The 25840-nt window shown below is 50.6% G+C and overlaps 1 protein-coding gene and 1 long non-coding RNA gene across 5 annotated transcripts in view; one reads left to right on the forward strand and one right to left on the reverse strand.

Annotated features, from left to right (window-relative positions):
- Positions 1–25840, reverse strand: part of LOC145723362 (echinoderm microtubule-associated protein-like 1) — a 433105-nt gene that overhangs the window by 60268 nt on the left and 346997 nt on the right. The gene's annotated exons all lie outside the window — the stretch shown is intronic.
- Positions 10800–14696, forward strand: LOC145723232 (uncharacterized). Of its 2 annotated transcripts, none has more exons than XR_014148154.1 (4): positions 10800–11231; positions 11329–11423; positions 12625–12729; positions 14317–14696. It is a non-coding gene; the product is annotated as an uncharacterized LOC145723232 (long non-coding RNA). The 2 variants fall into 2 exon arrangements; XR_014148155.1 differs by having other exon boundaries at positions 10801–11231; positions 11329–11416.

A 25840-nucleotide genomic window follows, 5' to 3' on the forward strand; every position in this document is an offset into this window, starting at 1 on the left:
CTCTAGAACCCTCAGTTTGTTTTTCAGAGTCCATCGTCTGTCATGTTTCGTCTACCCCTCCGATTTACCCCCCTTCATTCTTCCCCTCCTGCTATCTTCTTCTTTTTTTCTTTTCTTAACATATATTGCATTATTTGTTTCAGAGGTACAGATCTGAGATTCAACAGTCTTGCACTCAGGTTTTTTAATTTATTTTTTATTTTAGTCATCTTTACCCCCAATGTGGGGCTCGAATTCACAACCCCGAGATCAAGAGTTACACTCTCTTACGACTGAGCCAGCCAGGTGCCCCCCAAAACAATATTTTTTAATGAATAAATAGAGGAAAGTAATTACATAGAAAAACAATTTGGGGCACCTGGGTGGCTCAGTTGGTTAAGCGTCTGCCTTAGGCTCAGGTCCTGATCCCAGGGTCCTGGGATCGAGCCCCGCATCAGGCTCCCTGCTCAGTGGGGAGCCTGCTTCTGCCTCTTCCTCTGCTGCTCCCTCTGCTTGTGCTCACTCACTCTCTCTCTCTGTCAAATAAATAAAATCTTGGGGCGCCCAGGATGCTCAGTCGTTAAGCGTCTGCCTTCAGTTCGGGTCATGATCCCCGGGTCCTGAGATCGAAACCCGCATCGGGCTCCCTGCTCGGCGGGAAGTCTGCTTCTCCCTTTCCCACTCCCCCGCTTGTGTTCCTGCTCTCACTAACTCTCTCTCTGTCAAATAAATAAATAAAATCTTTAAAAAAAAAAAGAAAAGAAAAGCAGTTCATAAAATTCTTAAATACATGTGTGGTGTAGTAGTGTATTTATTAACGCATTAAATAATAGGACCAAAGCTGCAAGTCTACAATTTATCATTTTGAAGTAGTGGTGAGTGTAAATGAGATTAATTTAGAGATTTCGGCTTCAGTTGCAATATGATTTGAAATTATCTGGATTTCTGTTGGTGGCAAAGTCACAGGTGCAGTTGACATCGCTGAGGTTTATGGCCCCTGTTCCTGATGGGAAAGCAAACATTAGAGGTGGGTGAAAATAAGGATGTCAGTGTTTTCTGTCCAGTTTCCGAAACCCCAAACTCCCATCCCCCGGCCTCCCCCTCCCCAGGGTTCGCCCTGTGGACCCTGGGGTGAGAACCCCTGCCCTGGGTAATATGGTTGTGTAGGAGGAACTAGGAGAGAAGTGGGTGGGGTGAGGGGCAGAGAGGGAACGCGTGGTTGATTGAGTGGGTCTCTCTTTTTTTTTTTTAATTATTTATTTGATAGAGAGAGAGACAGGGAGAGAGGGAACACAAGCAGGGGGAGTGGGAGAGGGAGAAGCAGGCTTCCCGCCGAGCAGGGAGCCCGATGTGGGGCTCGATCCCAGGACCCTGGGATCATGACCTGAGCTGAAGGCAGCTGCTCAATGACTGAGCCACCCAGGTACCCCATATGTGATTCCATTTATACGAAACGTCCAGAATTAGCAAATCTAAAGAGACAGCAGATTAACAGAGCTAAATCCTCATCTTTCAGCTGCAGGCAGTCATTGGATTGTATCTAAAGGCAGAAAATCAGCAACTGTCAGCAGAAGCCTGTCACACGTGTAAAGATGAGAGCCAGAAAAAAAACATCTAGTAGTGCACAAATGGGTGCTTCGGAGGGAGGACTCGGGCTGTGCGGAGTGGGGCAGAGGACTGCCGCTTGTCATTATAAGCCTTGTAGTTCTATTGGTCCTTTAAAGACATGTACCTGTTACTAATTTTATTGGAAATGAAAGCTAGAGGAAGAAGACGGAGGATCAGAGGGGTGAAGTAACTAGCCCAATGTCACACAGGATTCAGAGCTGAGCCTGTCCCGGGTTCAGGCTCGAGATTCGGGTGGACCCTGAAGGCCCACTGGCCTGATGTGGGGCGTGGGTGGTAGGCAGTCTGCGAAGAGGGACTAGCCTCTGAGGAAGCAGAGTATTTTCACTCTCGGATGTTGCTGAAGTGAGAGGCGTTCATGTCAACAAGCCTCTTGGAAACCAAAAGGCCCTTTTTGCATGTCTGACCTTGCAGGCTGTGTCCTGGAGATTCAATGTCCACCAAAGCCCCAGCTCCACGCCAGCAAATCAGCAGAGTGCTCCCTAAGTAGACGGCCCTGTTTTGCAAGCCCACTGATAAGCTGTTCTCTGCGGGCAGCCACACGTGTGTCAAGCAGAAGGGCTGGGTTTGAATTCAGATCTCAGCATTTGTTTGTCTTCAGGACTGTGGTGGGGCCGGTGCTGAGCAAGATTTGGTCTGGAAAGTAGGCACAGGTCCTGACGACGTGATGGGGGCAGGACTAGGTGGACCCAGGAGGGAGTAGCATGTGCAAAGGCCCAGGGGCCTTGGTCTGGGAGCTGACATGGGTCAGTGTAGCTGGAGAAGGGGTTGGGGTAGCAGTTGATGAGATGGGGTTGAGGGGGGCAGCAAGGGCTTTGAAGGATTTTCAAGGTGGCCATCCAGTCATTGGACAGTAGAGGAGGCTTGTGGCTGGGCTGAGCGCACACAGCACTTACCTCCCCAAGTCCCCTTCCCTTTCCAATCTGCCCCAAGCCCTGACCCTCCCTTGGGGGGGGCCTGCCCATCAGTTTTCTCCAGCAGACACCCAAGGCCCAGGCTGCCTGGCATGGGGGTGTCCCCAGCCCGCCAGTCCTGCCCCTAACCAGTGCAGCTGAGGAAACCTGGGCCAGCCATCCAGCCTCTTGGCCTTCCCTGACTCGCCAGGAAGAGGGGACCCCAGTTCCTCACTTCCAGGGCCATCACATAACTGTAGTCAGCCCTGTGACGTGCCTGGCACGGGGTCTGGTACTCAGGTGATGCCCAGGGGTGTTAGTTCCTTAGCCATCATCTCTCTTACTTGGTTCATATCTGCACAGGGGCTAAGTGCCTACCATGTACCAGGCTGTCTGCTTGGGGCGGGGAGATAGAGAGATGAAAGATCATGGGCTGTATACAAGCAGGCCAGCAGCCCAGGGCAAGGTGGTCCCTGCAGGGAAAAAGGAAGATGCCCAGGGTCTGCACCAGCCCCCAGTGGAACCTTAACCGCATGCCAGCAGGCTCTGGAAAGATCAGCCAGAGCAAGCCAGGAGAAGGGGGAGGAGGAGTGGGGGGAAGGGCAGGCTAAGCAGAGGACACAGGCCGGGGTGTAGGCCCGGGGCTGGAGGCAGCTGGTGGCAGAAGGCCAGGGTAGCTGGAGCAGAGGAGCTGGCGGGAAATTCGAGGCCACAGGAGGGACCCGGAGACCTCAGGGCTGAGATCCGAAGGGCCTGGGCCCTGGCAAGGATTTGTGTCTTTATCCCCAGAAAGCCGCTTCGGGGTTTGAAAACTTGGCTACGGCCACTGGGTGGGGAAGGGAGGCGGGAGCGGCGGCTCCAAGGCGCTGGGGCCTGGAGTCCCGCGAGGCCGGGAGCAGACACAGGTCGCTCTCCCCAACACCCCACCGCTCTGGGCGGAGCCGTCAACCCTGCCACTCCGCCCACAGCCCGGCGGCGAGGCTCCGCCTCCCTCGCTGGTTGGCCGGGGCGGGGACACCTGATGCGGAGCGGCCAATCGCCGCGCTGGGATCCGGAGCCCCGCCCGCCCCGGCCCCGGCCGGGACTGTGCCGCTAGCCGCTGACAGAAGCACCGGCAGGGGGCGGCACAGGCGGGTCAGGCGGCCCGGAAGCACGAATTCCGGCCCCAAGGCAAGTCGGCGATTAGCAATTCCCGGGACGTCCACTTGGCCAGATGACCAGTTCCTACGAACTTCCTGTGACGTGTTCTCCGAGGCCGCCCCGCGTCCGGCGTCCCCGGGCCGTCGTCGTTTCTTGTGCGGCCTGGTACCTTGTCGCCGTCCTACCTCGCCCTGCCGAGCCTCAGCTCCTGGCCTCTGAGGGTCGTTGGAGGGGGCCGTTGCAGTTACAAGTCCCTTCTCCTTGTCCCCCACAACGCCCCTCCCCCTTTGTGAGGTCCCGACCTGCAGGCCGCCTCCTCCGGGAAGCCTTCCCTGCAGTCCGGCGGCGGACTCCCTGGCATTCCCGATCTCCCGGCCTGGAAGTATCGTTATTTGGGGATGTTTCTCCCAGAGGGCACGGCCTGGGCAAGCCCGCCTCCCCCTCAAAGACGGGGCCCCAAGCTCGTTGGGGGTCCATCAAGGCGAGGTAAAGGGCGGAAGTTGGCCAGGACCACCTCTCAACACCTACCTTCAGCTGACTGGAGGGAGATGCAGGTGGGGAGGCCCCCGCCAATGCCGAACCTTCCTCGTGAAGTGCGGAGGCTGGGAGACAGGCAAGCGCCCCCTGGCCTCTCCGGACCCCCATCCGCTGGGTCCAGATGGGGACCGACCGAGTGGCCTGGACCCTTCAGACGGTCGGGGGGTGGGGGGAAGGGAGATCCTGCTTAGAAGGCGTCCACGGGCGCAACCCTAGCCCCCAGTGTTCAAGCCAGGGAAACAGCATGCAACTTAGCATCAGGAGTAAGGAAACGCTCTGGGACGGGCACGGAGCAGATCTTCTGGAAAACGGACTCTCCTAGAGGACAGCAGATGCTGCTGCGGAGGCCTCTCACCCGCGTGGCCCCAGGGCTTTGCCAAAGCAGGGCACGTGAAATGGGACCTTAGTGCTTTGTCTTGCTCTGGCCTCTTCCCCTCTAGAAGGTCAGCTCCAAAGGCACCAAAGGTGGTGCAATGAAAAGTGTACCTCCTTATCCTTTTCTTTAGTGTGTTTGGATTTTATTCCTTTTCTTTCTTTCTTTCTTTTTTTACTTTTAAGTAATCTCTACACCCAGCGTGGGGCTGGAACTCACAACCCTGAGATCAAGAGCCCCACTCCACCGACTGAGCCAGCCAGGCACCCCTTATTCCTTTCTTTTTTTGACTAGATCAACTACTGACTTACTATTTAAAAAAAATTTTTTTAAGATTTTATTTATTTATGAGAGAGAGAGAGAGAAGAGCACCAGCAGTGGGGAGGGGCCGAGGGAGAGGGAGAAGCGGACTGCCGGCTGGATCATGACCTGAGCGGAAGGCAGAAGCTTAACGGATTGAGCCACCCAGGGGCCCCAGCTATTTAAAAATTTTTTAAAATTGTTTCTACTGGATTTATTTTATTTGGATTATTTCTACTGTTGTTTTTCTTTTCTAAATCATATTTTTACACTTTTATCTTTATTATTTCCATCCTGTTTCTTGTGTGTGTGTGTTTTCTATCTTGAATTAGGTACTTAGTTCATTAATTTTCATTCATTCTTGTTAATGTAAGTATTGAAAACTATGAATTTGTCTCTGAAGTACTGCTTTAGCTGTTTACCTTAGATTCTGATATGCAGTGTTTCAGTTATGGTTGTTTTCTAGATATCCTGAAATTTCAACTTGATTTCCTTTCTTACTCCAGAGCAACTTAAGAGTTTTAAAATTTACAGGTAGTAAGGTTTTTTTTTTTGGTTTTGTTTTGCCTTGTAGTTTGGTTATTAATTTCTGCTCTGATTTACATTGTGATTGGAGAATGTCTGTTCTAGATCTACTTTTTGGAATATATTGGGTTTTTTGTGTTTTTTTTTAGATTTTATTTATTTATTTGAGAGAGAGAGAATGAGAGAGAGTACATGAGAGGGGGGAGGGTCAGAGAGAGAAGCAGACTCCCCGCCGAGCAGGGAGCCCGATGCGGGACTCGATCCCGGGACTCCAGGATCATGACCTGAGCCGAAGGCAGTCGCTTAACCGACTTAGCCACCCAGGCGCCCTGGAATATATTGGTTTTTTAAAAAAATGATTTAACATATAGTCGATCTTTGTGAATATTCAGAAGCCCAGTTGCAAAGGAGTAGTCTGTTTTTAGGGTAGAGAGTCTGATATAAAGTAATTAAAGCTAGCTCAATAATTACATTTTTAGGTCTTCTCTAATCTTATTTAAATTTTTTGTGGTTTTTTTTTTAAGATTTTATTTATGTATTTGACAGAGAGACAGCAAGAAGAGAACACAAGCAACAGGAGTGGGAGAGGGAGAAGCAGGCTTCCCGCTGAGCAGGGAGCCCCATGCAGGGCTCGATCCCAGGACCCTGGGATCATGACCTGAGCCGAAGGCAGACGCTTAACCACTGAACCACCCAGGCACCCCTTATTTAATTTTTTTGTACACATATCTGTGAGAGATGTATTAAAATTTCCTACTACTGGGGCACCTGGGTGACTCGGTCAGTTGGGCATCCAACTCTTGGTTTACACTCAGGTCATGATTTCAGGGTGGTGAGATTGAGCCCCGCATTGCACCCTCCGGGCTCAGCACTCAGAGTCTGCTTGAGATTCTCTCTCTCCCTCTCCCTCTGCCCCACCCCCCTGCGGACCTCTCCCCGGCACACGTGCTCTCTCTCTCAAATAAATAAAATCTTAAACAAATACTTCCTACTATAGGGTCGCCTGGGTGGCTCAATTGGTTAAGCGTCTGTCTTCAGCTCAGGTCACGATCTCGGGGTCCTGGGATCAGGTCACGATCTCGGGGTCCTGGGATCAAGCCCCGCATCGGGCTCCCTGCTCAGCGGGGAGCCTGCTTCTCTCTCTCCCTCTGCCCCTCCCCCTTCTTGTGCTCTCTTTCTATCTCGCTCGCTCTCTCTCAAATAAATAAATAAAATCTTTAAAAAAAATACTTCCTACTACTGATGTACTTTTTATTCTTTCTCCGTGTATTCCTTTCATTGTATGAATGCATACACCGTGTTATTTGATGCATACATATTAATGTATGCTCTTTAGCATACAGTAGGTATGTTCTATCATCATTGTGACTTGCATTTATCATCATTACAAAATGTTCCTCTTGACCACAAACAATATTTTGCCTTCAACTTGACTGCTGCTTTCTGTTTGTTGGCATTGCCACTTGCACCATCCTTTTATTTTCATTCTCTCTCAGTCTTCTTGTTTGGGGAGTGTCTTTTGCCTGCAGCTTACAGCTGAATGTGAACCATCTGACAGGCATTTCCTTGTACAGATGAGTTAACCCATTTACGCGTATCAATGTGACAAATCTGTCTCAGTCTCAATTAAGTCATTTTATGCTTTCTATTTTTGTAGGTTATAAAATATTTGCTTAATTTGGGTACAAGTGTTTCTTTTGATACTTTGGAAATTTTGTAGCTGTGTACTTGTGATTACCTTTATAATTTTATATAATACACTTCATCCTTTATTTCTCTAAAGATTATCTGTTGGTTCCCAACTATGAGTAATGATGACACTATTACGTTTTTTCTCTCTCCTTCCTTCCACCATCCTTATCACAGTATAATTTTAAGTGGAAACAAACATGATATATACCTATAGACATCCTTGTGTCTAAGATGTCATCGATTTTAAGATGCTCCACTGAGGTAGTAACAGCTTCTCCAAGGAGGATAAAACTCTGTCGCATCCCACATTCCCTGAGGAGGGCTAACAGTGGCCATGCTTGAGATGGAATTCAAGGGCATCCCTCTGAGCCCTATGTCCCTATGTCCCTGCCCAGGCTGCCTGAGATCCTTGTCCTCCCTACCACCACTTGGAGGAGGCATCCGGTGTCCTTGCCAAGGACCACAGCCATGCGTGTCTCCACAGGAGCCACCTGGGTGGAGGGGCTGGGTTGTGTCACCCTGGATTTCCGGCGGCCCAAGTCTCTGTGCCTAGGTAGATGACCTCAGATCCATCCTGCCTGACGTACCTCTTTTCTGAATCTGGGCATAGCTGGCTGACACTAGCTCAAAAGCAAATCATGTTTGATACCATCTTACTAAAGCATTCTGGACATTTCTCAGGACCCCAGAGTTCCCAGAAGACCCCAGCATTCCCCGGCTCCCGCCTGTTGGCTGTGCCAGTCACACCTGCCCTGCTGAGCCTCCAGCTGCTGTGTGCCAGCCCGACCAGGGCACCCCTGTCCTGACCACACCTTGTACTCCCCTCCCTCAGGCCTTTGCTTCTGCTGTTTCTTCCACCCGGGCGGCTGTTTTTGCTGGCCGAAACTTCACCCATTCTCTAAGACTCAGCCTGCACATCACCTCCCAAAAGCTTCCGTTCCTCCTTCTCTGGCTCCTCACATCCTGGCTATGGTAGCTGGTCCAGGTGCTCACTGGAAGCTCAGGCTCCATCCTCTGACTCACATCTCTGCCTCCCCTCCCAGAGCTGGGGTGGCCACATAACTTTCTGGGAAGAACTTTGGAGTCCAGCAGGAATGGCTTCCACAGAACTGCAGTCTCCATGGTTGTATAATGGGGATATTGATGAGTGTTCCCCATTGTGAGGATGGGTGGAGAGCATTGTGTTTGGCCCTGGGGCCTCAGCAGTGGAGACAGCCCTGCCTGCCAGCATGGAAGGGGCTCGAACTAACATTAGTCCTCGTGGTATGTTATTATAGTAGCTTTATTGGTGTATTTACATTAAAGTACAAAATCTTACGTGAGCAACCAGATGAATGTTTCCATAGGTCCACCCTGTGGCTCCATGCAGATCAAGTGATTGCACATTTCAGGCACCCGGGAGCCTCCACTGGGGGCAACTGCTATTTTGCCTTTTGCCACTACAGATTAAGTTTGCCTGTTTTTGGTACTTTATTTAAATGGCATCATGCAGTGTGTGCTCTCTCCGATCTAGCTCCTTTCACTCAACATTATTACATGTTATTTATCTATATGTTCTTGTAATGATAATAATGGCATGGCAAGCGGTTAGTTAATAGAGTCTTGGTTGAGGGAACTTGATCCATTCAGCTTTTTTTGTATACTAGACTGTGACCTGAACCCAATCTGTTGTTGAAAAAGTCACTGGAGGTGGAAATCAGAACATCGGAGCACACCAAGGAGCTCATTTTTCAGGTCGCTGGTATCTGTGTTTTGGCTTGGCTGTTTATAAATGCCCCTGGGAGCATCCTGGGTCACCTTGGGCTGGTGGCTGTGATCCTCCCGTAGGGTCACGCTGGGGCCTGCCCGTCCTCCCTTCCCTGACCCAGCCTGGGGAAGGGCCTGCTCCTTGCCTAGGCTTGGTGTCTCTACTGTCCAGTGGACTCCTGCTCTTGTCCTTTGTGGTCTAGACTGGGCACCTAGGAGGTGAGACATGCAAGATGCCCCTGGTTTGGTGTTGAAGGGAAAAAACATCCCCTCATCCTGCCCCAAAGTCTGCAGATAGAAATCTCTGGGCTGATGGCAGCCCAGAGGCTCCTAGGGGGTGTTTTCCCAAAGGTTCCTGTGCACCAGGTCACTTCTAGAGGGACAGGCCATGGTTGCTCTTCCCAGCATCTATTCCACAGCTGGGAAACCAAGGCTCAGAGTGCAGACTGAGTCTTTATTCAGTGAGTGGATGAGGAATGCACTCAGTCTGCACCTATTAGATACCTACTGTGTGCCCCATATTGGTGCTGACAACCCAGAGACAAGACCACCTGTCCGGGCCAAGGACAGCCATGCTTAGGAGAGGTGTCTGGGACAGCTTCACCAAGTAAGTGGCCTTTGAAGTGTGAGTGGGACTTCTGCCAGGCCCAAGGACATTCCAGGCAGAGGAACTGCCTGAACAAAGGCATACCAGCGTGAAAGGCACCGGGCTACATGGATGAGCAGAGCATTCAGAAGGGAGATTTGGTTGAAGCTGGTCAAACACCCTGCTTGGGGGTGGTGCTGGTGAATGCTGAGACTCTTTTAGGGGCAGGTATAGGACCCCAGCTCTAGGCTCTCCCTTCCACCCTCTGTGTGACCCTGTGCTGGCCCTCGATAAATCCTTCTCTGTGGCAGATGGATGAATAGGGGTGGGGTGTGGTGAGTCAGTGAGTGGGGTTTAAAGGCAGAACAGGGCCGGGTAGGCAGATAGGGTTGAATGAGCCAGGACCCTCAGCCTACAAGGTGATTAAGTCAGCGCAAGGATTAGTCCTAGGCATGCTGTCTAGTCTTGCCTCCTGGAGCAGGCCATTCCTGCACTCCACTCTCCAGGGGAGCCAATATCTGGTGGGGCAGACAAGAGGCTTGGCAGCCCCTGGCTCAATCAGTGACCAACAGGCTAAATGTGCCTGTCTCTTTCAAGGTCTCGGTTGCAGTCCCTCATTTGCCTTTGCTCTCTGCAGAGGGGGAAGTGTCATTGACCCAGCCGCTGCCAAGTTGGCCCCAGGAGCGGGGGACCCAAGAAGAAATGTTCAAGGAGGATTCACTCGTGGATGGATTTGTTTTACAGGACTTTTAATGGTCATCTCTTGTGGCTGCATCTCTTCCATACTTCCTCTCACCCCCCAACCGCTAGAGACCCTCCCAAGCCTCTTGCAATGACCCTTCCCCACCCAGGAACACAGCAAGCTGGCTCGTTCCCACTGCCAGGCCTTTCTTCTGCTGGGAATCTCTTTTCTTTCGGTCAGGAACCTCTCTCCCTTGTCCTTGGAGGACCGAACCCACAGACCCACCCACAACTTCAGGACTCACCTGTCCCCAACCCCAGGCCATGGCACTGTCTTAGCCACCAGCGATTCTCCCCTCCACCACCACCCCCACCTGGGGGGTGCACAGAGTCCTGACAGTATCCCAGGGTGGAGACAGGGCGGGGGCGGGGGTGTTACCATGGGTCCGCCCAGATAGGGGACCTATAGACCAGTGGAAAAGAGGTTAAAATAAGAATTCCGAAAGCGAATTTCTCTGCGCCTCCTTTTGCCCAGTGTTGAGACGCCCTCTGCCTCCGTGGTCCTCGTTTGTGGGAGGGTGGGATGGGGGCCCCTGGGCACGCGCGCGCTGCGTTCCTACCGGCCACAGGCACATCCCGGCCCCAGGAAAGCCCCGGGGCCAGAAACGGGAGGCAAGTTCCTGGGCGGCGCCTGGCTTCTGGGCCTGAGGGCGGCGCTCCCAGGGGCGTAACCGCGATGTAACCGCGACGTAACCGCGACGCAAAGGCCCAGGGGCCGTCGAGACCCTGGCGCAGGCGCGGGGCGCTCTGGCTGACCTCCCGCCGGCAGGGGGCGCAGAGCGGAGAGCGGGAGGAGGGCGAGGCTCAGGGATGCTGGCCCTGAGGGGTCCGCTAGTTTTAAAACATCAATTAGATAGCTTTTATTCTTTTAAATGATCTGCGCTTGTAAAAACAGAGCAGAGGCGTTAAAACAACAACCCTGGTCCCACAGCCTCACCTCCGGGAAGTCATCCCTGCCTCCGGCTTGGGAGATTCCTTCCAGGTGTTCTCCGGAGCACTGGCCCTGACACCACGCACACTCACGTGCAGATACCACCACGCTCGCAGACAGACCGACAGACACACCGTGGGAACCCTCGGATTGCAGGAAGAGGTTGGTCGGAATATTCCGTGCTGCATATGGATTCATGGGTGTATCCAGGCAGACACATGTCCAGTGACGAATCTACACACACCGTGTCTTTTTGCAGGTTTTCTGGCTCTCCTCCTCCCACTCCATCGGCAGGCATTCCACGTCTCCAACCCATCCTTCCCGTGGCGGCTGAGGCGGGGCTGAAGGTGCAAGGTGGCCCATGACACATTGCCAGGGCTGTTTGGGTGGTGGTGACAGGGTGCCCTGTGCGCGGGGGGCTTGGGGTATCACCCACGCCTTGGGATTCAGGAAGATGGGGGGTGGGGCGTGAGGGCAGAGCTGACCAGAGGAGAAGGCAGAGGTCAGCAGCTGGGCAGGGGCTGACCCTGGACCTTTGTGAGGGACATGTCTGAGGCCTTTGGGGCTCTCCAGATTTGTGTCAGCCACAAACGTGGATATCCCCCTGAAAATGCAATCCCGTTGAACTGAGACCCCTAAGGAAAGGGCTCTGCCATGTCCAGGGTCTTTGGTGTGTCTGAACGTGTGGGGCCCCACTCACTCTGCCTGCCGTTCCACATTACTCCCCACTCTGTGGAGCTCTGGGGTTTTCCTCTTCAAATCCACTGTACTCCAACCGGGAGGGTGACCCTAAGGCCAGCAGAGTCCATCAGTGGGGCCGAGTGGTTGACAATGACTTGCATGGTGAGTATGGTGTTGGGTCTGGGGAGCTGAGCATCTTCCTGCCTCCCCGCCAGCCTTTGGACCGTCAGCCTCCTCGGTCCACCGACCAGCTCCAGGCCCCGACTTGGGTTTCCATTGGGTTGTACCAGCAGCAACCCCCACGCAATCTGAGTTTCCGAATGGGTCTCTCCCTGCAGACTGTCAGGGCCAGGAGCTGGCCCCGTGGAGGGTGAATCCTGACAAGACCCACAGACAGGTGGCAGGCAGGAAACAGGAGGGGAATGAGTGTGCAGTGTGCCAACCCCAGGCTGCTCCAGTGCCTGCCTACCACGCTGTCACACCCAGCCCTGGAGCCGAGAACATTCTAGAGCTTTGATTTGGAAACTACAGCTCCATGGCCGTCAATATCCTGGTGGAGTGGGCAAGAGCCAGACAGGCCGGGGCCGGAGCTCATGCCTTTGCTTCTAGGTGAGCCCGGTTCCTCCACTGTGACATGGGAGAGTGAGGGTTCCCAGATTATAGCAAAGCGCAGGGACCGTCACTGTTGACCGGGCTGGCCCTGGCATGGAGCTGGAGAAGGGCCCAGCTTCTGGGGCTGATAGCACATGACATGCCCCGAATGTCCACACCCGACTAAGTTTGTTTGTATGTGGTGTGCAGTTGAAATCCTCCTCCCCTCCCCAAAACAGGGCCGACTTCTCCAACCGGTTTTTATTTTGTCCTTAAGCCACAGGTCTGAAAATGACTTAACTAAGAGGTGCCGTGAATTCAATCTCAGGGCCTGGCTCTCTGCTGGCCCGGCCCCCAGGGCCTGATGGAGGAGGCCCCGGGTGATCTGGTGAGCTTCACTGGGCAGCTGATGACTTCCTACAGGTCCCACGCGCTCCCGGCCTCAGCAGCCCGGTTCTCCCTGCGGACCCCTGCGGATGACAGAGGTAGCGCAGGGTGCCTAGGGGAGCGGAGAGGATGAGCCTCTAGCTCGGGCCGACAGCTCGGGAAGCTTCTGGGAGGAGGCGGCTCTTGGACTGGGCATGAGAGATTGGAGACAGACGAGGCAGGTGGGCAGGATGAGAGATTTGGGGACACAGGGAGGGGTGTGCACGTGCACTCAGCTGTGTGGGTGTGCACGTGCGCCCATGCACGTGCGCATGCATGGGGGGGGCGGTGGTGGGAGAGGCGCCCAGGGGCGGACAGGACCCCCTGCTCCGCCACCTTCCTGCCCACCGCCTTGCTGGTGAGAGGTCTGTGGCCAGGGTGACCCGCGTTCTTTTGCAGGTAATGCCTTTTCTGTTTCTTCTTGGAAGCTTTTGGGATTTTTCTCTTCAGTGGGCGCTCAGAAATTTCTGTACAGTGTTTCTAGATGGTGATGTCCAGCTTTTTGGTTGTTGTTACTATTTTACTTTGTGTTCACTCTTTTTAAAGATTTTTATTTATTTATTTGAGACAGAACGAGAGCGAGCAAGTGAGAGAGCGAGAGAGCATGAAGGGGCGAGAGGGGCAGATGGAGAGGGAGAGGCAGGCTCTCCACTGAACAGGGGGCAGGAAGTGGGACTTCATCCCAGGACCCCAGGATCATGACCTGAGCCACCCAGGCACCCCTTGTGTTCACTTGAATTAAGGTGTAACATATAAAATGCACACATCTTAACAATACAGCTCAATGAAGTTTTACCTTAGTCTACACTGGGGTAGTCACCACCCGGGTACAGATGCAGACCACTCACTTTGAGGCCCTCTCCACTCCCCTGCTTCTTCTCATCCCCAGAAGAAACCACTGTTCTGACCTCTAATACCACTGACTAGTTTAACTATTCTTGAACTTCTCCTGAATGGAAACATAGAGTGGTATGCTTTTGTCTACTTGGTGGTTTTGTTGGTTTTTTTTTTATAAACTTCTAAATTTTAGAACGGTTTTAGATTTGCACAATCACTGGGAAGATAGTACAGAAAACTCGTATCTCCATTCCCGTTTCCCCTTTTGTTTATTTAAAAAAAATTCTTAAGTAATCTCTAGGTCCATCAAGGGGCTTGAACTCACTACCCAGAGATCAAAAGCCACGTGCTCTACGCACTGAACCATCTAGGTGCCGCTTCCCTTCAGTTAACATCTCACATTAGTATGGTAGATTTGTTAGAACTAATAAAATCTTAAAAAAAAAAAAAAATCTTTATACACTGTTACTAACTAGAATCCATACTACATTCAGATTTCCTCAGTTTTTTCTTTAACGTCTTTTTTCTGTTCCAAGAGCTCAGCCAGGACACCCCATTGCATTCAGTCGTCGTGTCTCCTTAGGCACCTCTTGGCTGTGACACGTTCTCAGCCACTCCTTGCTTTTGATGATCTTGATAGTTTTAAGTAGTCCTGGCCAGGTATTTTGTGTCATATTCCTGAATTGGGATTTGCCTGATGTGTCTTCCTCAGGATTGGACTGGAGTCATGGCTTTGGGGGAGGAAGACCACAGAGGTGATGTGCCCTACTCATCAGATGATTTCATCATTTCAAGGGTGCATCCTATCAACCTGACCTATCACTGTTCCTGTTGACATTGGTCACTTGGCAGAGGTACGTTGGCCAGGTTTCTCCACTGCAGGGTGACTCTTTTCCCAGCTTCCACACTTTGGAAGGAAGTCACTGTACAGCCCATGCTTGAGGAGCAGGGAGTTGTGCTCCACCTCCTTGAAGGTGGGGTATCTGCCTAAATTCTTTGGAATTCCTTGCATGGAAGATCTCTCTTCTCCATTTTGTTACTCAATTATTTATTGATATTATGAGTATGGACTCATGAGATTTATTTAATACTTTGGGCTATAATCTAATGCTGTCTTTTTTTTTTTTTTTAAAGATTTATTTATTTATTTGAGAGAGCGAGAATGAGAGAGAGTACATGAGAGGGGGGAGGGTCAGAGGGAGAAGCAGGCTCCTCGCTGAGCAGGGAGCCCCATGCGGGACTCGATCCCGGGACTCCAGGATCATGACCTGAGCCGAAGGCAGTTGCTTAACCAACTGAGCCACCCAGGCGCCCTAATGCTGTCTTATTATTTTATTGCTCAAATTGTTCTAGCTTTGGCCATTGGGGGCTCTTGCAGTCGGCTCCTGTGTCCCTTTGATGTACCCCATCATTGCGTGTGTATGGGGTGTGTGTGTATGTGGTGTGTGTGTGTGTGTTCTGAGCACTTCCTTACTTTCCGGAGTTGCAAGATGCTCCAGGCTCATCTCATATATTTCTTGCTCCAGTCCTAGAATCTGCCATTTCTCCAAGGAGCCCTGGTTCCTTTTACTGGGGAAGGGTATTAGAAATCAAGGTCACAGGTGATCAAAGCTACTGGGATGTCCTTGCTCTGGGTGCTGTTGGCTGATAAAGCAAGGAAATATGTTTATGTATCGAATTCCTGTGTATACGCATCTGTAATTATTTCTACAAGTAATCATCTCTATCTGTGTTAAGCTAAACATTTATTTTTTTTATTTTTATTTTTTTTAAAGATTTTATTTATTTATTTGAGACAGAGAGAATGAGAGAGACAGAGAGCAAATGAGAGGGGGGAGGGTCAGAGGGAGAAGCAGGCTCCTCGCCAAGCAGAGAGCCCGATGCGGGACTCGATCCAGGGACTCCAGGATCATGACCTGAGCCGAAGGCAGTCGCCCAACCAACTGAGCCACCCAGGCGCCCCTAAGCTAAACATTTATATTGGTGTCTCCACCTCTAATCAGTTACCACATGAAACATTCTAGCCTCTTCCCCTATTTATCTGCAATCTTCTGCTCCAACCTGGAGAAACCTGGCTCTCACCAGATATCTGCCTTTTTTTTTTTTTTTAAACTTAATTGTTCAATTCCAGTACATGTTTAGTGGTTCTAGAGTTATTAACTGCTGTTCCCATGGGAAGCAACTTCATCAACTAGAATACAGTCCTGCGACTGTCGTTTCCGAAATTACTCAGGGCAGCATCTGATTCTCCCCTGCCCTTCAGCAAAGCTGTTTCAGATGTTTCTCATCAATTAGATTCTTCTGTTGCATTCTGTGTTCTTTCCTGGGATTCCTGACTCCTAAATGGTTTTTTAAAATTGTGTGTACATCGAGGTCCGCTCTGTGATATCAAGGTCTCTGAGTTTTGACAAACGCTAATGTCTTCTATCCTCTGTTACGGTCTCCTACACCATGATTTCACCTCCCTGAAAATTCCCCTGTGCTGCTCCTGTTCAACCCTCACTACCCCCAGCACCCCCGGCAACTACTGTTCTGTTTATAGTTTCCATAGTTTTACCTTTTCCAGAATGTTATATAATTGGAATCATACAGTACATAGTATTTTCAGACTGGCTTCTTTCACTTAGCAGTATGCATTTAAGATTCCTCCACGTCTGTTAGTGACTTGTTAGCTCATTTCCTTTTTTTTTTTAAAGTTTATTTTTTAGTAATCTCTCCACCCAGTGTGGGGCTCAAACTCATGACCCGAAGATCAAGAGTTGCACACTCCAAACACCGAGCCAGCCAGGCGCTCCTACCTCATTTCCTTTTTTCTCTGATTGATATTCCCTTGTCTGGATGGACCACAGTTTGTTTATCCATGCACCTATTGAAGGGCACCTCGGTTGCTTCAGATTTTAGGTAACTAGAAATAAAGCTGCTATAAACGTTCACATGAAGGTTTTGTGTGGGCATGAGTTTTCACATCAGTTAGATAAACACCGAGAAGCACAACTGCTGGATTGTATGGTAAGACCATGTTTAAATTTGTAAGAAGCTGCCACACTTGGGGTGCTTGGGTGGCACAGTTGACTAAGCAAGCGTGCAACTCTTGGTTTCAGCTCAGATCGTAATTTCAGGGTTGGGAGATCGAGCCCCGCATCCGCTCAATGCTCAGTGGGGAGTCTGCTTGAGACTCTTTCTCCCTCTCCCTCTGCCCCTCCCCCACTCTCTCTCTCTTTCTCTCAAATAAATAAATAAAACCTTAAAAAAAGAAGAAGCTGCCACACTGTCTTCCAAAGCGGCCATGCCATTCTGCATCCCCACTAGCAAGGAATGGGAGTTCCTGTTGCTCCACATCCTCAGTAGCAGCTGGTGTTGTAGGTGTTGAGGATTTTATCCATTCTCATAGGTGTGTAGTAGTATCTCATTATTGCTCTCATTTGCATTTCCCTGATGACAAATGACGCTGAGCATCTTTTCAGGCGCCCATTGTCGTTTGTCTCCTGTGGGGAGCTGTATGTTCAGGTCTTCTGCACATTTTTTTTTTTTTTTAAGATTTTATTTATTTGCGAGAGAGAGAATGAGAGACAGAGAGCATGAGAGGGAGGAGGGTCAGAGGGAGAAGCAGACTCCCCGCTGAGCAGGGAGCCCGATGTGGGACTCGATCCCGGGACTCCGGGATCATGACCTGAACCGAAGGCAGTCGCTTAACCAACTGAGCCACCCAGGCGCCCTTGACTTCACCTTCTTATAACATTGTCTTTCACAGAACCAAAGTTATACATTTAATAAAGTTGAAACTATGTATTTTTTTCTCTTTCATGGGTTGTACCATTGGTGTCGTATTTAAAAGGTCATCACCGAGCCCAAGGTCATGTGGGTTTTCTCCTATATTTTCCTCAAGAAGTTTTGTCATTTTGCATTTTACATTTAGGTCTGTGATCCATTTTGAGTAAATTTTTTCTCTAAGATTTTATTTTTAGGGTGCCTGGGTGGCTCAGTTGTTTAAGCGTCTGCCTCTGGCTCAGGTCATGATCCCAGGGTCCTGGGATCGAGCCCCACATCGGGCTCCCTGCTCGGCGGGGAGCCTGCTTCTCCCTCTCCCTCTGCCTCCCACTCCCCCTGCTTGTGCTCTCTCTCTGTGTCAAATAAATAAAATCTTAAAAAAAAAAAAGATTTTATTTTTAAGTAATCTCTATACCCAGCGTGGGGCTCGAACCCACAACCTCGAGATCAAGAGTGGCACGCTCCACGACAGAGCCAGTCAGGCTCCCCAGTTTTTTCTTTTTTAAAGATTTTATTTATTTATTTGACAGAAACACAGCAAGAGAGGGAACACAAGCAGGGGGAGTGGGAGAGGGAGAAGCAGGCCTCCCGCCGAGCAGGGAGCCTGATGCGGGGCTTGATCCCGGGACCCTGGGATCATGACCCGAGCGAAAGGTGGACGCTTAACGACTGAGCCACCCAGGCGCCCCTGGGCCCCAATTTTGAGTAAATTACTGTGTCAGGTCCGGTCTAGGTTCATTTATTCTTTTGCATATGGACGTCCGATGGATGGTCTCTCTGAGGAGACTATCTTTTCTCCACTGAACTGCTTTTTTCTTTCTTTTTTTTTTAAGATTTTATTTATTTGAGAGAGAAAAAGAGAGAGAGAGAGAGAGGGTGCGCACACAAGCAGGGGGAGCAGCAGCGGGAGAGGGAGAAACAGACTCCCAGCCTGAGCAGGGAGCCCATTGCTTGATCCCAGGACCCTTGTCTTGTAGTTAATGAGTCCTCTGACTTTGTTATTCCTTCCTATTGTGGTGCTTGGGCTCTGGATTGATAAATCTGCATGTGAAAGGCACCCTTCCAAACTAGTCATTAACTATATCTAGGAACTGGCCCTGCGAGGGGCAGTCTCCTCAGGGCCAACAAGATAGCATAACCTTGAGAATTACAGAAAAGAAGAAGGCATGATGATTAGTGCAGTGCCCTCGCCCTCTGATGCTTTGACATCACTAAGGAATCTTTGTGGTGATGATAAGGGGACTTTTAGAGAGTAGGGTATAAGTTTTCCTGAACAGCATAGAAAAAAATTGTATCATAAGAGTAGAAAGGAGTGACACCAGTAGAAATAGCAGGAGCCCCTCTGGGCTGGCCCATATCTAAGTTTCTTACTTACCCGGCACTGTCCAAGAAAGTCAGTCTGAAATTCCCAGGGTTTCTAACAATAGCTCAGTGGGATGGTAGATTGTTAAAAGCATGCATATGTATATAGTTGTTTGTTTCATTTTCTTTCACTAATACTGTCTTGGTGGGTTTTTTGGGAGGTCAGGCTGCAGGTCCAGTCGTGAGGCTGTTGGGAGTATGAACTGCTGGTTTAGTAAAGTCTGTGTGAGGAGGCGTGCTGTTGTAACCAGGGGGAAGGGTGGCTGTGGTCATTGTGGGGGAACCGCAGGATCTTGGTGGAAAGCTGGAGGGTTAGTAGGGAAAGGCACTCACTTGGAGGGTGTGGACCTTTGAAAGGGGGTAGGCAGTCCTCTCCCCAAGGGGCTTGTGGGGTTCACTAGTATGAGGCAGGTGCCCCCTGGGGGAAAGCATTATCTCCATTAATTGTTAGACTGACCCAGATAATAGTGACCTTGGCCAGATTTCCCTTTGGGCGTGGAGTGTTGGCACATACGGGTAGGTGTGTCTGTTTCCACAGAGAGCAAGAAGTTAACCAGGATCCTGGCGAAGCAGACAGCAAGCTCCGAAACATCATAGAATCCCTAATCCCAAAGGAAGGAAAGCAGTCAGGGTCTGTGTCCACTTTGTGCCTTAGCAGAGGCAATCTGTGGGTGTGGCTGGGGCAGGGGTTTGAGAGTCGGGGTGAACTTGTCCCGGTCATCTCCAGCAGCCAGCTCCTGGGCCACGGAGAAGTCATCTGAAATATGGGCCTGGGTCCCCGCTCAGGGAGATGAGGCTGTTGGCCTTGTGGCTCTGTGGTGGTAAGACAAGGCTGGGCTGGGGTTCCAGCGTGAGCCCGTAGGCAGGCCCTCCAATCTGGCCACTTACTGCAGGCTCGTTGCCTCAGTCATTGGTTTGGTTGGTGATAGCAAAGTGGTGAGGTCTTTGGGTTGTGGGGCATGTATTAAGCAAACTCATGCCTGGTTGAAACAATGGCTCACTTGGAGGGTGTGGATCTTCGATTACAAACCAATGAAAGCTCCGAGATAGACAGTAATGAGAACAGTAGTCATCAGAATGGTGTATGGTTGCACTTGACAGGTTTTGTGTTTATTCCGTGTGTATGTAAGTTTAGGCTCGGATGGGCCCTGTATCAGATGAGCAGCTGCCTGGCCCATGGGACAACCTATGGTTGATGGGTTCTAGGAGAATAAATGCCCTCACTCTGGCCTCCAGCCCTTCTGGGATGGGGGCAAGATTGGAAATTTATAAAGATGGGGGGAGACAATATTAGAGGCCTGTATACAATATGTAATGCATCTTTATGACCATGGAGGGGAGACAAATCCCCCTTTAAATGTAGGAAAGGGAGTGTAGGACATTTTTATTATTTATTTATTTATTTATTTATTTATTTATTTACTTTTTAAAGATTTTATTTATTTATTTGACAGAGCAAGAGAGCACAAGCAGGGGGAACAGTAGAGGGAGAGGGAGAAGCAGGCTCCCCGCCGAGCAGGGAGCCCGATGCGGGGCTTGATCCCAGGACCCTGAGATCATGACCTGAGCCGAAGGCAGACGCTTAACCATCTGAGCCACCCCGGCGCCCCTGTAGGACGTTTTTAACAATTTTTTTTCTTTTTAAGATTTTTTATTTATTTATTTGAGAGAGAGAGAATGAGAGACAGACAGCACGAGAGGGAAGAGGGCAGAGGGAGAAGCAGACTCCCCGCCGAGCAGGGAGCCCGATGCGGGACTCGATCCAGGGACTCCAGGATCATGACCTGAGCCGAAGGCAGTCGCTTAACCGACTGAGCCACCCAGGCGCCCCTGTAGGACGTTTTTAAATTTGACATTGAGTTTTGAGTTGGCCAAGGATCTTGAATTAAGAGAGATTAAGGCCTGGGGCAAGAAAGAGGCCCTGTTTGGGGTCCATTTGCTGGATTGGAATTTGAAAAGAAAATGTTTGAGGAAACCATTACATCTCTGAGCTCAACCTCTCTGGCCCTATCAGGGAGAGGAAAGTTCTATTGAGTGCCTTTCCCAAGAGCCCCTTCTGAGAATTGAAATGTGTACCTGGTTACTACCAGTCCTAACTCCAGAAGGGATAGGAGTGGGCTGGCCAGGCCTTGTTTTGTGGCCTTCGGATATGGGGAGACAGGTGTGATTTGGGGTATCCCTGTGGGGCAAGAGATTCTGAGTCCTTTACCCTCAGCCAATGGCTCAACAGTGTGTATAATCAATGTAGAGAGGGGGCCAGTTGTTGGCCAGAGCTCCAGTGCCAAGATGACTGCCCGAAGTCTGGCCAACTGTGTTGACCATTGGGTTCTGACCTTTGTCTGGAACATCCTAAGAGATGAAAAGCAGCAATGTTCTAATGAGTGCTGTCATCTTTATGATGGTTGGTGGTACAACTCACACAGTCAACAAGCTGTCATTGATGTTCATTCAGGTAATGGGGGGCTCCTGGTTAGCCAAGGGGCCTGGGGGAGGGGTGACCTCTCTCCTGGGTGGAACACATGGTACCTGGCCAGGGACTGAGGACAGGGGAGGCCAGGTGGAATATACCAGAGGGCTCAGGTCTGGCTCCTTCCAGTTGTAGGAGGCCTCATCAGCCATGCTGAGCTTGTGGGGGTGCAGTTTCTATGACCCCAGCAAAGGGGCAGCTGCCTTGGGAGGGTCCCAGGCTCAGGGTCTGTGAGTGCCTCTATTTCTAGGAAAGCCCAGTATGTAGCCAGCAGTTTTGGTTTTAATGGTGTTTAGCATGAGGACAAGAGAGGCAGTTTCTTGCATCAGAAGACCTTGGACAACTAAGGGCCATCCTGGGTGGTCCAGAGACCTCAGGGGCAGGAGAGGACTCTCTTGCCCAGGCCTCTACAGTGAAGGAGTCTCGGAGGCCTGGCAGGGAGTTCCTGTTGACTTAATTTGGACGGATCTTAGAGCCTTTCATTAGAGGGGCCCTGCTGACCGTGAGCTGATTCTGAGTTCGATTGAGGTAGAATTTCTAAATTAGGAACATGTTGCTGCCAGAAGCCAAAAAGGATGCTGGTTTGTAAGACCTAAAGGAGCCTGTCCGATGAATCTTGCTAGAGGAATTGGTCCTCCCGGTAATGTCACAGCTGTGCTCCTGGAGGAAGGTGATTCGGTCAGGTCTTGTCTGCAAGGATGGTGTGTGCAGGCAAAGCTGTTGAGGCCCCCGGAGAAGCCTGGAGAAGGTGTGTGTCCCTGCAGGGGGAGGGCAGCCAGGCTGAGGCACCACTGAAATGGGTGCTGAGGAGAACACATTAGCCAAATCTGTAAGAGCAAAATCTCTACTGGCGTTGATTGGGAGGAGTTACTTTTTTATTTTAATTAATTAATTAATTTATTTATTTATTTAAATATTTTATTTATTTATTTGACAGAGAGAGACACAGCAAGAGAGGGAACACAAGCAGGGCGAGTGGGAGAGGGAGAAGCAGGCTTCCCGCAGAGCAGGGAGCCCAACGCGGGGCTCCATCCCAGGACCCTGGGATCATGACCTGAGCCGAAGGCAGACGCTTAACGACTGAGCCACCCAGGCGCCCCTTAATTTTTTTTTTTTTTAAGATTTTATTTATCTGAGAGAGAGAGATCATGAGCAGTTGCGGGGGGTAGAGGGAGAGGGAGAAGCAGGCTCCTCACTGAGCAGGGAGCCCGAAGTGGGACTCGATCCCAGGACCCTGGGATCATGACCTGAGCTGAAGGCAGACACTTAAGCGACTGAGCCCCCCCAGGCGCCGTGGGTGGAGTTAATTTTAGCAATATTGGGTCTGGGGTACGGGGGCCCATTGCCTGCCTCTAGGCAACAGCCAGTAGCTGGGGTGATTCCTTCTTCTCCCCCTGTTCTCCCTCCTCCACCCCTTCATCGTCTCCCTCCTCCCTCCCTCCAAATTCTCTATGGATGTGGTCCCTCCTACCCCACCAAGTCAGGGGAGGAGTCAGGACTTTAGCAGGCAAACAACACAACTAGGGACCTGGGGGTGCCATGGTCCCTGAGGGGGGTGCCCTTGCGCTGACTCAGTGTGTGGTTCGAAATTCACCGGTACCTCGAAGGAGTGCTCCCCACCCCCCCATCCCCGCTCCTCTGGGCAGGCTGAAAAGTAGGGAGCACGGCACCTTGGTTTGCCCACCACTTGTCGGTGCTGCCCACGCATGCCCTGCCACGGCCCTGGGAGGGAAGTAAGGCATACCTCTGTGCCTTCAGAGGAGCCTTTCAGAAACTCAGCTAGACCCCTAGAAAAGGGGGGTACCCTGCAATGTCATCCTGCAATCTAGGCAGGTAACAGCTCAGACCAGAACTTAGGGAGGACCCGGCTTCCGAGGTCCAGGTGGGAGTCCGCAGCCACACCAGGCAAGTGCGCCAGCCCCCGTGGCACCAGCTGGTGGCCCCTGGCCAAGCTGCAGCTCACGCTCAGTGCAGGCAGTAGGTGGGCCCCCGGCAGCCTAGGGACATATCAGCCCAGTCTGAGCCGGGCTTCCCTGCTCACACCCTGCTTGTTTTATAATGTTGATTTTATTATTATTGCGGTGAGGCCCACAGATCAGGAGAGGACTGCCATTAGCCAGAGAGTTTGTTAGGTATAGTTCCCAGGACAGGACCCGTGGGAGGCAGGAGCAGAACGGGCGAGGAGGGGAGCTGGGGGAGGAGCCAAGGGGGCGACAGGAAAGCCTGGGCAGGTGCCTTAATGTGGTTTCCCCAGGAAGGAGTGGTGAGGCAGGGTAAACAGGTTCAGGACTGGCCAGTCTGAATAATTGTATTCCAGTTGTTTGTTGAGTTGTCTGGAACCTGTCTCTGGGGTGATGAGGGCCGGGGAACCCTGGCCCCGAGTGTGAGCCACTGGAGGAGGCGGTGAGGTGCATGGGCTCTGGACTGGTGAGTTTGCATGGGGAAGTCTCCCAGGCTAAGCATTTACTGGACCTGGTTAGCCCTGGGAGGGGCAGTCTGTCAGGGTCCAGGGATGTCAGAGCATCTGAAATACAGAGAATCGGCGCTCGGTGCTCAGCTGACTCAGTCCGAGTAGCATGTGACTCTTGATCTTGGGGTCATGAGTTCGAGCCCCATGTTGGTTGTAGAGATTACTCAAAAAAAAAAAAAAAAGGGCGCCTGGGTGGCTCAGTTGGTTAAGGGACTGCCTTCGGCTCAGGTCATGATCCTGGAGTCCCTGGATCGAGTCCCGCATCGGGCTCCTTGCTCAGCGAGGAGCCTGCTTCTCCCTCTAACCCTCCCCCCTCTCGTGTACTCTCTCTCTCTTTCATTCTTGCTCTCTCAAATAAATAAATAAATCTTTAAAAAAAAAAAGCAATTAGACTTAAAAATAGGAAAAATGTAAATTAAAAACCAAAACATTAAAAAAAAAAAAAAGAGCTAGAGAAAATCCAGAAAGCATGAATAGTACACGGTTTTTGGTGTGCGTAGAGCATTTCTGTTTCATTGGTGCATACCATCCCAGCTCGTGGACTGACCACGGGTTGTCTTTCCCTCCATTCTGCTGTGGTGGGAGGTTGGGGCTGTCTCTAGTATGGGGCTTTTTACCAGTAAAGCTGTTATGAATATTCCTACACATGTCTTTGGTGGATATCTATTTTCATTTCTTTGGGCCATGTGCCCAGCAGTGAAATTCCTGCCTCACAAGGAATTGTGAGTGCTTTGGGAGATGTTGCTGCAAGTTACCCAAAGTGGTTGAACCAAGTTCCAATCTTGGTGACACCCTTAAGGCTTTTCAGGCGGAAGGCTCAGGTCTTCTGATCTGGGGAATCCCCATTTATTCCTTGTTTGCCGGGATTCATCCATTGTTTTATTTAGTAATTTGTTGTTGAGGGTATCCTTGTTCTGGGCATTAGGGACATGAGGGGCGAACCCACGAGAAGAAGACGCTCCAAAGGAGGGAACAGACAATAATCAAGCACGTAAGCACATGCTATAAAGATTTGTTTCAGATAGGAATAATCATGCTGCCATATAATTAAATTATAATTACAATTTCAGTGAGAGATGACTTCTGTGAAGAAAATAAAGCTGCGGACACACAGTGTTGCCCCTCCTCCACTTTCTCTATCCTTCTAGAAATCTCTCGGGACAGATTTCGGGATTCTGTACCTGTCCTCATGTCTCTTTTCTTTAATGTGCTTCCATTTCACAACAGCATTGTTGTTTTAATTGAAGCATGACTGACACACAACATCCTATAGACCTAAATGGGCAGCTCCTCTGCCATTTTTAAATAGATCCCAGGGTCCTGGGATCACAGTGATGTGATTTTTTTTTTAAGATTTTATTTATTTATTTGACAGAGAGAGTGAGAGAGCACAAGCAGGGGGAGCAGTAGAAGGAGGGGGAGAAGCAGGCTCCCCGCCGAACAGGAGCCTGATGTGGGGCCCGATCCCAGGACTCCGGGATCATGACCCAAGCTGAAGACAGATGCTTAACCATCTGAGCCACCCAGGTGCCCCAGTGATTCGATATTTTAATTTTTTTAATTTTTAAAAGATTTTTAGAAGATTTTATTTATTTGAGAGACAGTACACACGAGAGGGGGAGCGGCAGAGGGAGAGGGAGGAGCAGGCTCTCTGCTGAGCAGGGAGACCAACGTGGGACTCGATCCCAGGACCCTGGGATCATGACTTGAGCTGAAGGCAGATGCTCAAATGCCTGAACCACCCAGGGGCCCCGTGATTCAATATATTTTTTAAAGATTTTATTTATTTATTTGACAGAGAGAGACAAAGCGAGAGAAGGAGCAGGGGGAGTGGGAGAGGGAGAAGCAGGCTGCCCGCTGAGCAGGGAGCCCGATGCGGGGCTCGATCCCAGCACCCTGGGATCATGACCTGAGCCGAAGGCAGACGCTTAACGACTGAGCTACCCAGGCGCCCCGTGATTCAATATTTTTAAACATAACAGTCCCCACGATGGGTCCAGTTACCATCTGTCACCATACACACTCACTACAATATATTTTTTTTATTCTTATGTTAATCCCCTATATTACATCATTAGTTTTAGATGTAGTGTTCCATGATTCATTGTTTGTGCATAACACCCAGTGCTCCATGCAGAATGTGCCGTCCTCAATACCCACCACCAGGCT

The sequence above is a fragment of the Leptonychotes weddellii genome, chromosome 9 (assembly GCF_054177405.1).
Source record: "Leptonychotes weddellii isolate Sample4059 chromosome 9, ASM5417740v2, whole genome shotgun sequence".
Classification (NCBI taxonomy): domain Eukaryota; kingdom Metazoa; phylum Chordata; class Mammalia; order Carnivora; family Phocidae; genus Leptonychotes; species Leptonychotes weddellii.